This window comes from Anabrus simplex, chromosome 6, assembly GCF_040414725.1.
Source record: "Anabrus simplex isolate iqAnaSimp1 chromosome 6, ASM4041472v1, whole genome shotgun sequence".
Taxonomy (NCBI): domain Eukaryota; kingdom Metazoa; phylum Arthropoda; class Insecta; order Orthoptera; family Tettigoniidae; genus Anabrus; species Anabrus simplex.
In genome coordinates, this window is record NC_090270.1 from 58,455,812 (window position 1) to 58,472,175 (window position 16,364).

The 16,364-nt window shown below is 40.9% G+C and overlaps 1 long non-coding RNA gene across 1 annotated transcript in view; it reads right to left on the reverse strand.

Moving 5' to 3' along the window:
- Positions 1-16,364, reverse strand: part of LOC137501266 (uncharacterized) — a 423,792-nt gene that overhangs the window by 54,819 nt on the left and 352,609 nt on the right. Inside the window, exon 2 of the long non-coding RNA XR_011018446.1 lies at positions 410-493. This is a non-coding gene — a long non-coding RNA (uncharacterized lncRNA). The remainder of the gene's footprint in view (positions 1-409; positions 494-16,364) is intronic.

A 16,364-nucleotide genomic window follows, 5' to 3' on the forward strand; every position in this document is an offset into this window, starting at 1 on the left:
GAGGTCCGAACAAGTGGGATCCAAGAATGTTTACAAATCCACGTCTGGTGTTGGTAGCAATACTTTCAATGATGTTCATAGGCAGCTCGAACTTTTTCCAGAATTCCATGAACAAGACAGGTATTTTGCTACGAGCACCAACAATTAGGGCGATAATCTCTATTTCATTCAGTTGATACTTGTTTTTGTAGAACAGTACGGTGGACACCAGAGTTAGAAGATTTCAGCAGGTTGACCGACATAGTGCTCGAATCGGATGATCGGCTCGATAATGAAGCCTTTCTTGTCATTATCTTTAATGGCAATTATGCCAGTTCGTCTTGTACACACTGTCATAGACAATTTCGTGGACCTCTTCATGTACACGAAAGTTTTTACTGCAGAGTTATTCTACAAACAATGATCTTACCTTGTGTGACTTGAGTTTCTCAGTACTTCGCCGTAGGGGCAAGAATCCAGAACTTGAGCCAGTGTTTCTTTCTCTCCGTCGCATCTGAAATAAGAAGAACAATTGAAATTTAAACAAAAACCTAAATGAGATGTTATTTCTTTAAACTTTTTAACTGTTTAAGCTGTCAGTAGGTCAGTAGGTAAGAAATCCAAACGAGTTGAATGTCAGATTGGGGATAAAAAGCTGGAACAGGTAGATAATTTCAAATAACTAGCATATGTGCTCTCCCGGGATGGTAGTATAATAAGCAGTGAGTTATAACAGGTGCAGCAAAGCCAATGGAGTGAGCTCGCAGTTGCGATCAACAGTATTCTGTACGAAGGAAGTCAGCTCCCGGACAAAACTATCTTTACATCAATCGGTCTGTTTTCAGACCGACTTCGCTTTACGGGAGTGAAAGCTGGATAGGCCAAGGATATATTATTCATAAGTTATAGGTAACAGACATGAAAGAAGCGAGAATGATTGCTGTTACAAGCAGGTGGAAACAATTGCAGGAGGGTACACGGAATGAGGAGACAAAGGCTATGTTAGGAATGAACTCCGTGGATGAAGCTGTACGCATATACCGGATTCGGTGGTGGACTCACGTGAGGCGAATGCAGGAGGGTAGATTACCTAGAAGTATAATGGACTCTGTTATGGAGTAGAAGGAGACAAAGACGACGATGGTTAGACTCAGTTCCTAACGATTTAAAGATAAGAGATATAGAACTAAACGAGGCCATAGAACTAGTTACAAATAGAGAATTGTGGCGACGTTTAGTAAATTCACAGAGGCTTGCAGACTGAACGCTGAAAGGCATAACGGTCTGTAATGAAGATGTATCATGTATAGATAGATAGGTATGGTTTATTTTAACCGGCAGAGTTAAGAACACGTGTCCCTGTCTTACTCTTATGCACTGAAATACATAAATAACACAAAATAAAAACATTAAAATATTGAATAAATGAAAAAAGAGACAAATAAAGTGCAATGCTACCATGCTATCCTGCTGTACATAAAATATATATTATAATACACAATATAAATGAACATTTCGCTTCCTAAGTACAATAACATAATATCTACGAAGAGATTAAAATACAATGAATTACAACAATAATAATAATAATAATAATAATAATAATAATAATAATAATAATAATAATATAAACCTACTGTTATTTACAATTAATTTGTCCAATTCCAAAACTTTCTCACACTGACGAATGTTACAGTCTTCATGTTATAATTGTGGGCGACAAACATCACAAAATGGGGGTCGGGATAAGGATAACTATGCAGGGAACCACAGCTGAGTACTCTCTAACACTATTGATGAATGATATAAGGAGAAGAAGAAGAAGAAGACAGGCCAGGAGACGATGACGACGAAGAAGAAGAATAAAACTGCCACACTACGAGGTCGTCTCATGGAGGTATTTTGAGCACCTGCTTTTATATATCAATTTATACTGATCTGCATTTAGGGCAGTCGCCCAGGTGGCAGATTCCTTATCTGTTGTTTTCCTAGCCTTTTCTTAAATGATTTCAATGACATTGGAAATTTATTGAACATCTCCCTTGGTAATTTATTCCAGTCCCTAACTCCCCTTCCTATAAATGAATATTTGCCCCAATTTGTCCTCTTGTATTCCAACTTTATCTTCATATTGTGATATTTCCTACTTTTAAAGACGCCACTCAAACTTATTCGTCTACTAATGTCATTCCACGCCATTTCTCCGCTGACAGCTCGGAACATACCATTCAGTCGAACAGCTCGTCTCCTTTCTCTCAGTTCTTCCCAGCCCAAACTTTGCAACATTTTTGTAACGCTACTCTTTTGTCGGAAATCACCCAGAACAAATCGAGCTGCTTTTCTTTGGATTTTTTCCAGTTCTTGAATCAAGTAATCCTGGTGAGGGTCCCATACACTGGAACCATACTCTAGTTGGGGTTTTACCAGAGATTTTACATCCTTACTACACCCTCATAACGATGTGCAGAGATCTGTATCCTTTATTTATTTACAATGCCATTTATGTGATTACCTCAATGAAGATCTTTCCTTATATTAACACCCAGATACTTACAATCATCCCTAAAAGGAACTTTCACCCCTTCAAATCTTCCATGGTTTGATATCCTTCTGACCTCCTGCAGAAGGAAGTTCCATTCACGGCTGGCCACAACAGTGAAGAAATTATTGTAGGTTGAGGATTTATGTTAAGGAACAGCGAGCAATGTCGAGTTCAGCACTCTGTATGTAAGTTTTTCAGTGAACTATTTTTTCTGATAATATGTAGATCGACTGTGTGTTAACGGAAATAAGGTATTGTAATGGGTGTATAATGCCTTTAAGAATAAAACATTGTAAACGTAATACACTCTGCAGTTTTGCATTTTTCGTAGTCCCCCCTTCTCCTTCAACAAAAAAAATATATAACTAACAACTCTACTCCTCTAACACTGGTCAGGGGAAAATAGAAGAGGGCCAACTCGTAGGATAATGAGAGTACCGGCAAAAGAAACCGTAGAACCACGAAGGACATTACGGATCATGACAGCTATTTACAATGAAATGAACAGATAAATATTTACAAAATGTACATATAATATACGCATTTATCTCTGAGCAGGTTAAAGTCTGATGTCCAGTAACTTGTTCTATTCCGCTACTCCTGGTGTGGCTTATATAATTTCATTTCGGCTACGTTTCAAAACGTCAGGTTGGCGATTGCAGAGTAGACTTTGGTCTACCTCCTGGGGCATTGCTCAATAATGTAGGTCCCAGCCTGTTGTGAAAATCTACAGTCACATACTGAGGAGTCTAATTTCCAATTTGTGCAGTGTGGCCTTAATTCGTCATGACCAGTCCTCAGACAGATATCCACTTGTGGGTGAGGACAGTAGAATAAAACTCACGGCATTCCTCGACTGTCGTAAGAGGCGACTAAAGGGGACCCCAGGCGCTTAACTTGAAAGCGTGAGTTGGCAACCACGAAGTCCTAGCATTGTTCCTACATAATTATGAGAGGCACTTCAGTTTCATCTATCCTATCCAACCTCCCTTGGTCAACTCTTGTTTTTTTCCGACCCCGAAGGTAGAAGAGTATGCGAGGCCAAGAGAATCTCCCATTCCCACGCCCTTCCTGGCCCTTGTCTCTCTTTGGACGATATCTTTATTTTTCGAAGTGCCGGATGCCTTCCAGTTTTTCCCTCTAATTAGTGTTATATATAAGATGGTTCCCCAGTTGTACTTCCTCTTAAGGCGGGACCAACACCTTTAACAACTAAAAAGCACACTTAAGGACACCTTTCCTTTCTCAGCAGCAGAAAGAGTGACTAAAATTAAATTTGTTGAGAAAAATATACAATTCTTCCACAACATGACTATTTATGTAAAAGTCACATAGTGCATGTCATTACCGAAAATCAGTTATTCAAATTGGCGGCTGTATAATGTAGACACTTTTTTCTTATAACAGTTACGAATATCAATATTTCTCAATGATTCTCTTTTAAACTACTTAACGTTGTTGTACCTACAAGCCCTAGTAAAATAAGAGAATTATTTGAAGTAATCATATTTTTTATTGAGTTGTTTTTTAAGCACAAAAGTTTTCTTCAAATTTCCACCATTAACAAAATTAAACCTCGAAAGACAGAGGATCAGTTCTACTACAGGTTGTTCTTCTCTGCACACTGAGTGAGAGTACTACATTTTAACTGAGTATCTTGGAAACTCCGAGAGTTATCAGGGGGAATAATTTTGAAAAACACGCTTTACAGACGACGAGCGACAAACTTACTCAATTGTTGGAAAGCTTCTTGAATTTAAAAGGCTAAGATGAGTGACGACCCTGCACTCTTTAGCTCATAACATGGAAAATATCGACGAAATACTAAAACTGATTCAAAAACGGCATTTCATATTACATAAAAAAAATGAAAAATGACATTTTTGGACCCCAAAGGTGTTTGTTTCACCTTAAAACATTTATCACCACCACCACAACCACCATTCCTCAAACAGTTCAGTCGGCACCAAGCTGAGTAACTCAAGTCCTGATAGAGTTGTTGGTGGTTGAAATTTGGGATAACGTGAAAATCAAAGGGTCTCTCGAGCCACAAACCTAATACCGTCGGGGTCGGAAGAGAACAAGAGTTGATAAAGGGAGGTCAGACAGGGGAAAATTAAGGCGAGGAGGTGGACACAGGTTTTTTATTTTATTTTTAGAATTTGCTTTACGTCGCACCGACACAGATAGTCTTATGGCTACTATGAGATAGGAAAGGCCTAGGAGTGGGAAAGAAGTGGCCGTGGCCTTAATTAAGGTACATCCCCAACATTTGGCTGCTGTGCAAATGGAAAACCACGGAAAACCATCTTCAGGGCTGCCGGCAGTGGGGTGCAAGCTCACAGCTTCGCGCCCCTAACCGCACAGCTAACTCGCTCGGGAGGCGGACACAAGTAGAGGGCCCGAAGGAGCGGTGGTGTTGCTCACTTAGTCGCTTCACACGACAGGCAGGAGACATCGGGGATGTAGTCTAAGTCGACAAGAGGACAGCAGTAATCCTGGTAGGCAAAGTCCCTTAATGAGTTATATACCTGCTTCTTCTTCCTGGCCCTCTCTCAACTCCTTAGGGTCGGAAATATAAGCCCAGTTTTACGACAAGACGCCCTTCCTGGTGGCAACCGGTATAGGAGGGATGTATTCGCTATAGCGCGATTCTGTGGTGGTTTGTAGTGCAATGTGTTGTATGTTATATTGAGACGAACACAGACACCCAGCTCCCGCGCTGGAGAAATTAACCAGACAGACTTAAAATATCCGCCCCAGCTAAGAATCGAACACGGCCACTTCCCACTCCTAGCACTTTCCTATTCCTAATAATAATATTTAAAAAATGTTATTTGTTTTACGTCCCACTAACTACTCTTGTACGGTTTTCGGAGACGCCGAGGTGCCGGAATTTAGTTCCGCAGGAGTTCTTTTACGTGCCAGTAAATCTACCGACACGCTTTCCTATTCCAACGTCGCATAAGATCTATCTGTGTCGGTGCGATGTAAAGCGAAGTGAAAACAAATATTTCCTTTTCTGTTTTGTTAAATCCATATTTATACGTTTCCTTCTTAACAGGGTCTGCGCTGTACAGGTTTTATTGCATTTCATACTGTACTAGCTGTTGTGTACCCATATTTGTAGGATTTATGATGATATCTGCCGAGAAGATGCTAATCACCGCTCAACTTTATTTATGTATGTATTGAACCCTTTGGTCCATATTGAGGGATACAAACCTTTCTTATCTATCAGCAAAGTTCATGAGATCTGTCTCTTGGGTCGTGTCGGGTTCTTCGTCACTTGCTGAGGTAAAGGTAGGGTTCAGTAATTCTAATCTATCTACTGGAATGAAAGGTCTGTTTAAAAGATTCCTATTTATTCAGAAAATTTTGAAGCCTTCTTTTATGTCAATGGTATCATAGAAGTCAATTGTGTCCACTGGACACCACAATCATTTTTACATAAACGTCAGAACACTGGTGTGAAACTTTAACGTAGCTGCCTGACGGGCATTCTTACTAGAAACCTTTGTCTCAATTATTAATCATTTAAGAAAGGAAAGTCTGGAAATCCTTAAATTCGGCTTCCATGTGAGACCACATGTACCATCATAGTGATTCGTTATGGTCCAGCCCACGTAACACGAACTCTGGACTCTGGGTATAATTAAGGCCGTCCAATCGGTGTGCGCCACACAGTGGTTCTACGGCATGGACCCTTAATTGAATCGATGTGACCTGCGTCTATGTCATGGACCGACATCTAATCTTCTAAGTTACTCTAAAGTCATTGTGGATGATGACCGCAAGGAAAGGATGCTACAATGGCATATGGCCCTAATCTAAGTCACTGAGGTTGATGACCCCCTGACGATCCAAGTTTCTAGGCTGAAGGCTAAACACAATTAAGTTACATCGGTTGATGACCAAAGTTCCACTTTACTATCCCAGCACATTCACTGCTCAATCAATCAAAGTTCAATACTTACAACAATAGCAATGCTCACAAACTTTGTGGCAGTAAAATCCATTTCCTTCGGATATGTCCCTTTAATCGTTACTTTATTTTTTTAATATTCCCCAGAAAACAAACTAAAATTTCCAGAATGCATCTCCAAGTTATTCGCTTGATTAAAGTTATTTCAAAATGCGGTTTCACTGAATTTAATTATTAAATAAATTTAAATGATTTAACGAAATGTTAAAGATCAGTAAATTTTATCTCCGTGGACTCTGGTTTCTTCACAAATTCCTACGCAGCTGTGATGTAAATTCAATATTGCGATGTTTATCTGGCTGGAAAAGAATTTGTTACATAATTCATGTCCAGCTATATATCTTGTCTTGTGATCTCACACTTTTAAAATCTAATCTAGTCCTAACCGTTATTAACACTTGGATATCCTAATAATCTACGTACAAACCAAACAACTCGCCATATAATTACGATGTCACATCTCGTCATACCATTATGAATTTTGCACACCCCTCACAGCCATCGCTCTATATTTTGGACAACCCTGAATTTGTTTACTCTGTTCCTTATACTCAAAGTTCGTGATTTCAAATGTTCATTACGTCCCCAATTACAGTATTTCACAATACTCAGATCATTACCGGCTATGAATTTCAACTAAATCCAGCATTTTAACGTTTTCCCTGGCCAAGAATTACAGTACAATCTCAACTCTACGCCTGTCCCGTTATCATAGCTGAGGTCTCTCATCCCCCGAGTTCGCTTGGCAGTTACACGAAACACCTGGTTTATTCACAGTTGACTGGCTTCTCAAAATGCTCCCTTTAAACTCTGCCGACATAATTAAACAAATACGATATTCTGACCAACAAAATGCACAGGTTATGCTTCAAGATGCCCACACTAATTATACGCGTCGCCAATTGATACCGCTATGGATTTCTATGAATTTCTTTCCATTCCCAACATTATAAAATATTCCTCGGGCTATCATGTCCCGGCTTCAATGACAGGACTCTAACCTGATTCGCACATCTCATCTCAACTCATATAAAACATTCCTCGGGCTTCCGTGTCCCGGCTTCAATGACAGGTCCAACCTGATTCACAAATCTCATATCAACAAAACTAACCTCTGTTTCCCAGCTCCACAATTATCATCGACAAAGAACTGGAATAAAATCCTTACTAGAAATCCCGACGTCTAATATCGCACAATGCGTTAATCATGAATAACTTCGCATAAATGATATCGTATTTAATAACTTGATTTTTACGAGAAATGACTGAAACATTCTACTAGATATTTTTATTGTCAGTCAGACACAGTTTAAAAATGGGCATAAAAAAACGTTTCTCTCCGTGACCAAATTCATCACCCTAGGTTCTCACCCGACAGCGCGCTTCCACTCGATTGAAAATGAGTGACCATGGATTATTATTATTAACGTCAAATTGCAGACAGAAGAATTTTACGTCGAATGAACATCTTAATTTGGCATCACAAAATATAGGCAGTACACTTCACACGGATGACGATCTACATTGGACGTGATATCACTTCGGAACCCTATTCAATAACTTTTTACAACATTATACGGCACTCGCAAGACTTCAAAATTTTATCCAAGTGGAAAATAAAACAAATGACTCTTTTAGTCGTACTCTCACATTTACAAAACTTAGTAGGGGTGACCACTGCGTCGTATATCCCCATTCAAATACACTTTTAGAGATCACGAGACAAGATATAAGAGGTAGTAAGATGGAAAGTCACCTACCTCATGTCGTCACGCCAGTGTTCGACATAGGGCTCACCTACGACCCTGGCACTTTATTTAGCCATTTTTACATTCATGGCTTCACAGTTTATTATTATTTTCTTCAGGTTTCCTGGAATAAAGCATAAAAAAAGAAAATACCCTTCACTTGTTTGTTGAGCGCACACGATGGACTATAATTGTTTCCGCACACGAATTAATTAATCACATTAGAATTTATTCAGTACTTTGACCGTCCTATCTGGTACAATTATTTCACTCAAGAAAACTATCTCCTCATGGACTCAAGACCTAGCCGCAATGGCTAAAATCTGCAGTTGAACTCAGTCTACTTTCGTTGTTTGATTTCGCAGAGCAACTCAACATTTTTTCGTCCGCTTTGTATCACAAATGCCGGAGAAGGAGACTTCGTCATGGCGTCCCTTCATATTTATAGCAGTTACCCCCTCTCTTCGGATCTCTCCCTTCGCCGCCAAGAAAATTTCTGTAAATTTTCTGGCTTACCTAAACTGTAATTTCAAGAGTTTTGAAAGTGACTACATGCTTGCTACATTTCTGGCGGTAGTGTTCATGGACATTTAAAAATTTTACGGGTTCGATTTGTGAGATGATTGACCTCCTTTGATAGGCACTATATTTTTTTGACTTGGCTTGGGTCGCCATGTACACGCGCTTTGAAATAGTTCACAAAAATGACTTGAGATTCTTCCGCCGTTGACACGTGTGGCTGACGTCACGTACCCCAGAGCGTGGGACCGAAGGTAATCACCCCCTCGTCACGTGTCAAATCCATGCTATCAAGAATCCAACTTTTAAGTGATTGTCGATTTATGCATAATGTTCTTAGGGCACAAAGGTCATGGGTTCAGTATGTATGTATGTATGTATGTATATTTATTTATTTATTTATTTATTTATTTATTTATTTATTTATTTATTTATTTATTTATTTATTTATTTATTTATTTATTTATTTATTTATTTATTTATTTATTTATTTATTTATGCCTTTGCTGGCAGGACCTAGTGTTTACAGTGCACTATGTCTTCTGGTATGGGCTAGAGCCATTTTACTTTCATTGATCTGTCTCAGTCTTATCCTTGGCTTTGATAATATAAAAGTGACTGAGGTATGAGTGATGCTAGTAATGCCATTCCTTATGCCGCCAGTCCCTGCTATGAATGGTGCTAAAATGTTGCTCGTAGCATCGATAGGTGCATGCATTTCAGTGGGCTTGGCAGACTGATATGTAATAGCAACTTCTGGCTCGATGCAGGAAAGCAACGGGAAACTTCCTCACTCCTCATTTCCTTAGTACGCCTCTTCAGTGATGCCTAGGTCATCTACGACAGCTGATGGTGGAGCTGTACAGGATCCAACCAGCCTTAGGGCTGAGGACTGAACATAGTACACACGTTTCATACATAATTAGTTTCATCATCATTTTACAGTTTCAGTTTCCCGGGTACTGTTCGCGAGCCTCTTCCATTGTCTTACTGGGATACTGTTAATGACGTCCTGCAGTGTTCTTCCCCGATCTGCAATGTCCATCCAGTCGGTTCTTGGTCTTCCCAGCATCTGTTTTTCTGCCACGTGTCTCTCCAGGTTAACATAAGCTGTCCTTGTTGGCTCCATCCTCATGACATGCCCAAAACACCTCAATCTGTACATGCTGACCCGATCTAAAAATGATGTCTCAATCCCAGCTTTCTTTCGTAACATGCCATTCCTTAACTTGTCCAGTTTGGTTTTTTGAATTGTGGACCAATGGAACTTCAACTCAGATGCCTGCAACCTTGATGAGTCTTTCTTAGTAATTAGTTTATGTGTCAAAATTATTAGTAGATATTTCTAATAATATTAGTAAAGTGTTTCGTAGACAACATGTGACTAATAAAATTTACTCATACTATTGGGATTATTTCCATGAGTGCGTTTTGACTCATAATCCATATTATTAGCGAAACCAAAATGAGTAGTGTTTTAATACTTTGCCATAACATAGTAATGATCAGCGAAATGGTCGACTCTGATTCAAATGATGAGAAGCGAGTGTAAGTATTCACCGTCCAGTAAATGTTAGGCCAAAAACAGCCTGTACTGGCATGTAACAAACTTATAAATACAATGAGAGATTCCAGTGGTTAGTGTGATTAGCTGCCACCCCCGGAGGCCCGGGTTCGATTCCCGGCTCTGCCACAAAATTTGAAACGTGGTGCGAGGGCTGGAACGGGGTCCACTCAGCCTTGGGAGGTCAACTGAGTAGATAGGGGTTCGATTCCCACCTCAGCCATCCTGGAAGTGGTTTTCCATGGTTTCCCACTTCTTCTCCAGGCAAATGCCGGGATGGTTCCTAACTTAAGGCCACGGCCGCTTCCTTCCCTCTTCCTTCTCTATCCCTTCCAATCTTCCCGTCCCCCTCAATGCTCCTGTTCAACATAGGTGGTGAGACCGCCTGAGCGAAGTACTGGTCATCCTCCCCAGTTGTATCCCCCGACCCAGAATCTGAAGCTCCAGGACACTGCCCTAGGCGGTAGAGGCGGGATCCCTCGCTGAATCCGAGGGAAAAACCGATCCTGGAGGGTAAACAGATAAAGATAAAGAAGAAGAGATTTAGGTTATTTTACAGGTCATTTGAATACAAAGCATGCTTGATAGGATCGGTGATATCTTAGAACGTTCCACTGCAAGAAATAAAGCATTAAGCTTAAAACAGCAGCTTCAGATTGAACTCCACTGCTTACGTAATGATACACAGTATCCAGTGGCGGTGCGTTCTATATGTTCAATGGTTCAGTAAACCTCCTAGAAATGGATAAGTCTATGTAAAATGGTTTATTACAGCCTATTCCTTTAATAATCTCTGTATTTCCACGCGCGTAGCGGTATTTTTTGACATCAACACTCTGTTGCTCTTCGGAACCAGCGAAGAGGTTCAATTTCAGGACTGCGGGAGCGGGGCCCTGAGACGGAAGGAGGGTGCACAAGGCGAGGGGCTGTGAGGAGCAGGGAAAACATAGCACAAGAATCGCTGGCGACTGGACCAGCGATAGACACGAGTTACATCGAGCAGTTCCGAACTTAGCCGAAGCACTGTCAGAGCGCGCGGTTTAAGTTTGCCTTATATGTTAGGTTTTGGAGGGGTTTTAATTTGACGGTTTTGCAATTCTGATGTAATTAACCGCAATGAGCTAGAATATTTTGGTAACTACGTTTTATATAGCATTAATAGGCGTACGTAGCCTACGTTTATATAATTAAACGTTTCATTAGTAAGTGGTGATGGTGATTATTGTTTTAAAAGGAAGTACGACTAGGCAACCATCCTCTATATAACACTAATCATAGAGAAAAATGGAAGGGATCCTACATTCGAAAATGGAGGTGTCGGCCAAAGAAAGCCAAAGGCCGTGTAGGGCGTGAAAATGAAACACTCCCTGGGCCTCGAGTGCTCTAATACCGTCGGGGTCGGAAAAGAACAAGAGTTGAGCAAGGGAGGTAAGATACGATAGATGAAAGTAAGGAGTCTGGTGCAGGTAAGTGGAAGCAATGCCAGGACTCAGTTAAGGGCCCCGTGGTTGCCAACCCACGCTCCGAAGTTGAGAGCCCCTGGGGCTTTTCATTAGTAATGCATGTTTTATGAAAAGTAAGTAGCAAAATACGTCAATACATAAACAACAATAGTCTGCCTAACATGTTCTTGAAGATTTGTACGCAAGCAACGTCTCCAAAATCAGAGAAAATTGGATCAGCTTTAAGTAATTGCACCTCTTTCATCTTCATTGTTTTGGTAACTTCTTCGAGCTGTAGCCGTGTCCCTTCAAAGGAAAGTCGCGTTTCTAATCAAGCAATGTCACTATTTTACATCTATGTAAACATCAAGTAACAATAAATCTCAACATGTTATTTTCGACAGCAGTGAACCCCCAGACGCTTTATCCACGCGCCGCCACTGACAGTATCACTGTGTTTGTGTCCGGTTCCATGGCTAAATGGTTAGCGTGCTGGCCTTTGGTCACAGGGGTCCCGTGTTCGATTCCCGGCAGGGTCGGGAATTTTAACCATAAATGGTTAATTTCTCTGGCACGGCGACTGGGTGTATTTGTCGCCTTCATCATCATTTCATCCTCATCACGACACGCAGGTCGCATACGGGAGTCAAATCAAAAGACCTGCATCTGGCGAGCCGAACTTGTCCTCGGACACTCCTGGCACTAAAAGCCATACGCCATTTTACTGTGTTTGTGATATGAATGGTAATTCGAAAGCGACAGTCTGCAGGGTTATGAACACTCACTGAACATGGCGGTATTCCTGCAGTTTGTGGAGTACTTGATGGAACGCTCAAAACTGAGGCACCAAGTGCATATGGACCAGCATTTGTTGATCGATATTGGATACATAATAATAATAATAATAATAATAATAATAATAATAATAATAATAATAATAATGTTATTGGCTTTACGTCCTACTAATTACTTTTACACCGAGCTCGATAGCTGCAGTCGCTTAAGTGCGGCCAGTATCCAGTATTCGGGAGATAGTAGGTTCGAACCCCACTGTCGGCAGCCCTGAAAATGGTTTTCCGTGGTTTCCCATTTTCACACCAGGCAAATGCTGGGGCTGTACCTTAATTAAGGCCACGGCCACTTCCTTTCCACTCCTAGCTCTTCCCTGTCCCATCGTCGCCATAAGACCTATCTGCGTCGGTGCGACGTAAAGCAACTAGCAAAAAAAAAAAAAAAAAAATTACTTTTACGATTTTCGGATCGCCGAGGTGCCGGAACTGAGTCCCGCAAGAGTTCTTTTTACGTGCCAGTAAATCTATCGACACGAGGCTAATGTATTTGAGCACCTTCAAATACCACCGGCCTGAGCCAGGATCGAACCTGCCAAGTTGGGGTCAGACGGCCAGCGCGTCAACCGTCTGAGATATAGGAAAGATGCCTTGAACGTAGTTCTCGTATGTGGACCGAATTTAGAATTATTCTAGTTTGTTTGTGGAATTGGCCAAGTAGTGTCAGCAATGCTAGGGTTCTAAGGTTGTCACTTGAACAATAAGATGGCTAATGGTTGGAGACCTTTCCCTGGTGCAGTTCTGCTCGGAGACTCCACCAATCCTTTAAAATATTGGCCTATACCACCATTAAATTTCTTTGTTGGCAGGATATAGTGTTTACAGTGCACCAAGTCTTCTGGTTTGGGCTAGAGCAATTTTATTACTTTCATTGACCTGTGGGCTCAGTCTCCTCCTTGGCTTTGACAATATGAAAGTAACCGAGGTATGAGCGATTCTAGTAATGCTATTCCTTATGCATCCAGTCCCTGCTATGCATGGTGTGAAAATGTTGCTCATAGGGTCGGGTGGTGCATGCATTTCAGTGGGCTTGGCAGACTGATATGTAATAGCAACTTCTGGCTCAGTGAGGAAAGCAACGGGAAACTACATCACTCCTCTTCCCTAGTATGTCTCTTCAGTGACACCTAGGCTATCTATGACAGCTATTGGTGGAGCTGTAGAGGATCAAACCAGCCTTCGGGCTGAATACCCAACAAACATACATACATGCCACCATTAAATCAAGATTTTTCGAGTACATATCAACAGAAATTTTATAGGGCACAAAAAAAGGAAAAGGGAGGTTATAGAGTGTGTAATAGACTGCGAATAGTTGACGCTTTAACTCAAGCACTTTCCGAAAATAAACTTTCTATTCTCACATTATTTTCACTTCTTTTACACATTCTTCTATGTATCAAAGTCAGAAAAACGAAAATTTCAACAGCCTATTGAACATATATGATTTATAAAAGCCGGTTGTAGGCAAGCACTAGCCTACTGCTAGCAAAAAAACCAAACCAAGAACGTATGCAACAAACCTATTCTAAGCACCATTTGTTATCAGCTGACTAAATATCATTTTATTAGTCATGTATAAATCTTTATGAAACAGAATTTGGTTAACTAATAATTATTTTTATAAGTTCTAATATTATTAGCTAGTTTTATGAAACAGGGCCCTACTAACCCTCTGTACGGTATTAATATCATATAACAATATATTCACAGAGGTGCTCGGTGCGTGCAAGCTGTGTTGTGTTCCCACGAGTTCTACCACAAGCTGATCTTTAACGCTGCAATGCTTCTTATTTATCTTGTGATGGCAGCCACGCAGCGCGCTTGGCTGGCTACAACATAAAACGTGCAGGGAAAGGTCAGGATTGGTGCTGCCGCTTCTTCGTCTTCTTATTGTACTTGTTTTCCTTTTTATCTTTCACCTTCATTATTTATTTTTCTCTCTTTGTAGCTACAAGACGCAAGAAAGAGGAAGCAGCGAGATTGGAATGAGAAAACACGGAGAAGAAGAAGATTCGGAAAACAAAAAAGAAACATATGAACAGCATCATGGCGTGCTCAACCTCGCGTTGTTTGGAAGAGGGATTATAGTGTGGAAAAGTGAAGGGTAGGGGGTAGAATACAAAGAGCTTAGTAGGAAGATATTACATATTAACGGCATCTCAAAGATTACATTATTACCCCTCAAGGAATGTCATGTGATGCAGTCGCCCGACTGAATGTTTATCAGCCGAAGTCAGCCCTCATAAGACAGGCTTACTCTATTATAGCGAGGATTCCTACACGATCTAGCGAAGTAGTAAGTGGATTATTACACCCAGAACTATTAAAAAAAGGAAAGATCGTTCGTACTACATTGTTCACCTTTCTGCACGTCGCAGACTCTGAAAATTATGCACGAAACACGTGAGACCTTCATAGGTTTCATTCATAAGCGAATGTATAACTACTTCCTTCAGTGTATCCCAGCTATTCAGTAGTGGCGATTGGGAATTAAAAGTCGGGGGACCAGGCGAGTAGGCCGTGCGCGTAGAGGCGCACGGCTGTGAGCTTGCATCCGGGAGATAGTAGGTTCGAATCTCACTATCGGCAGCCCTGAAGATGGTTTTCCGTGGTTTCCCATTTTCACACCAGGCAAATGCTGGGGCTGTATCTTAATTAAGGCCACGGCTGCTACCTTCCAACTCCTAGGCCTTTCCTATCCCATCGTCGCCATAAGACCTATCTGTGTCGGTGCGACGTAAAGCCCCTAGCAAAAAAAAGTCGGGGGGGGGGAAGGGGGTAAATCAAAACTGAAAAAAAAAACCACCGGAACAAAATGGTACGTTTTTAATGCTCTCTGGCCGAATTTTGACACAGAGGTAAAGGTTCAGGTGAGTGGTGGTGGTGGTGGTGGTGGTGATTGTTGTTTTAAGAATACAACTTGGCAACCATCCTCTATGTAAAACTAATCAGAGAGAAGAAATGGAAGGGAGCCGACACTTCGAAAATTGAAGGTATCGGCCAAAGAAAGGCAAGGGTCACGAAGGGCGTGAAAATGAATGACTCCCCAGCCCTCGGAAATCTAATAGCGTTGGGGTGGAAAAAGGTTGACCCAGGAAGGTTGGATTGGATAGATGCAAGTGAGGAGCCTGGCACAAGTAAGTGGAAGCAATGCCATGACTCAGCTAAGGGCCCCGTGATCGCCAACCCACACTCCAAAGTTCAGAGCCCCTGTGGCCCCTTTTAGTAGCCTCTTACGACAGACAGGGGATACCGTGGGTGTTATTCTACAGCCCCCACACACAGGGGGAGGTAAAGGTTTACTGTCTCCCAACTTCGGTACGGTAATAATAGTTAGTTTTTTTATTCAATAGTATACAATAAAACTTTCCACTATAGTAACAATAATTACACATTATACAATTAAATAGAAATACGGCGTGATTATACAGTTAAAAATCATTTAGTATTTGACTACACACTAAGAAAGTAATATACACTAGATAAGTACTACACAGACACATTGATGTGAGATTGCCAAACTGCGGAATGCACCCGGCAAGTTGCTCCGCGAGTCTCCTCTACTTGCTGTGGCGCTTTTCGAATCGGTTAGCCGCGGCGAATAACATTTTGTGCGTATTGCCGCTAAGTGTTTTTGTTAATAAGTAATGAAATTAAAGGAAATAATTAGCGGATAAGACAAAAGAGTTGGTACAAATTACTTTTTTAAAAAATAATTTCTAGTTTCAGGCGGC